The sequence below is a fragment of the Amblyomma mixtum genome, chromosome 8 (genome assembly GCF_055824585.1).
Source record: "Amblyomma mixtum isolate Tamu chromosome 8, ASM5582458v1, whole genome shotgun sequence".
NCBI classification, from domain to species: Eukaryota; Metazoa; Arthropoda; class Arachnida; order Ixodida; family Ixodidae; genus Amblyomma; species Amblyomma mixtum.
This window is the reverse complement of record NC_143019.1, coordinates 83,767,523-83,769,161: the sequence shown is the minus strand read 5'-3', so window position 1 is coordinate 83,769,161 and position 1,639 is coordinate 83,767,523.

Genomic DNA, 1,639 nt, shown 5'->3' with positions numbered 1-1,639 from the left:
CTCTCCTACCCGCGTCTCTGGCTCTGCCTCCTTGCGCTTCACTGGCGTTGTCGCCAGAGCCTCCTGCAGCCAAGGACGACTCTGCGGCAGCAGCCGTGCCGAGGCTTCCGGCATCTCCATCTACCTCGTCGCTACCGCCAACACCTCTGCAGGCCTCTGCTGTGAGGTTGACGCCGCCACCGCAGCATATGCCACATACCAGCGTTCCTCGAGACACCTCCCCAGGAGCTCCCCTCAGATGTTGCCGGCTCACCTGCAGACCTGCTCGCCGCTGTGGCTAATCCATCTCTGCCCCGTCGGCGCGTACATTTCGCCGTTCCGTCTAGGCGGGGGGCCCTATAGCGCCCGGCGACGCTATAAAGCGCCGGCGCTAAGATCGGCGTTACAGCGCGCACTAGAAAAAAATAAAGATGGACAGCGCGTGCTCGGGGCACACGCCCGGCACGGGCAGTTCGGAACTAGAAGCCTGCCACGCTGGTCGTCTCTTTCTGGTGCTCCGCTGCGACCCCGCAAAAACCTCAACAAGCTGTTTCTTCTTGAACACGTTTTTAAGACAGATCTGTCTGATAAACATTCTTGCCTTGCATGCATACGGGGTCTGTTCTGAAAGTAGTTGGTCTCATTTTTTGTAATAAAATTTATTCAAGAGTGTAGTACGAACGATTAGAATTTTTCAAAGTAGCACCCTTCCGCATTTACACGCTGCTGACAAAGAGTTTTCCAGTTTTCGTACGCCTCCAGGAACGCCTGGACCGGAATGCTGTTTAGCTCCCTCGTCACGGCCTGTTGAACCGCCTCTACCGATCGTGATGTTTCCCCTTGAGCGCCGATTTTATTCTCGGGAACAGAAATAAGTCTGCCGGGGCTGCGTCGTGGCTGTAGGGGGCCTGAGGCAGCGTTGCCGCCTTGTGCTGGGTAAAAAATAGGGGTCCTCATTCACATGATGAAGATCGTGGCAGATGACTTTCCGGTTGGCATTTTGCTCCTCTGACAACACTCCCGGCACCGACTTCGCGCACGCTTTCTTCATAGCTAATTTTTCTGTCACGATCTCCGAAACTTGGATTTGAGGAATGCTCAAGTCATCAGCAACCATTCTGATACTCATCCTACAATCACTTTTCAGTAAATCTTCCACTCGCTACACATTTTCGTTGGTCTTGCGGGCCGAAGGGCGTCCGGAGCGGTCGTCGTCTACCATTCTTTCCTGACCTTCTCGGAACAGCTTGTGCCACTTAAAAAAAATCGTGATATACCAGTGGCAGCGTCCCCGTAGGCCTCTTTAATAATGTCGTGAGTCTCTTTGCCCGTTTTACCAAGATTTACACAAAATTTGATCGCGTATCGCTGATCCAGTAAACGCTCTATGATTCTGCGTGACGAGACGTTTCGACTAGGGTTCACAGTACAGGCGACCTGCTCTCTTCAACGGCCGAGAGAGGACTGCTGATTTTCCCCTGCATTCCCAATATCCCCCTTCAACGATCCTGCACGCGCAGATCGCCTCTCGTCCGCCCGTTCGCCCAGGAAAAAGCCAGTCCTACTACTTTCAGAACAGACCCTGTATGTGTAACAAAGAGCACTTTCTATGAAACTTGACACCGCATTTGCGAAAATCCTTCAGGAACGTCATGATACT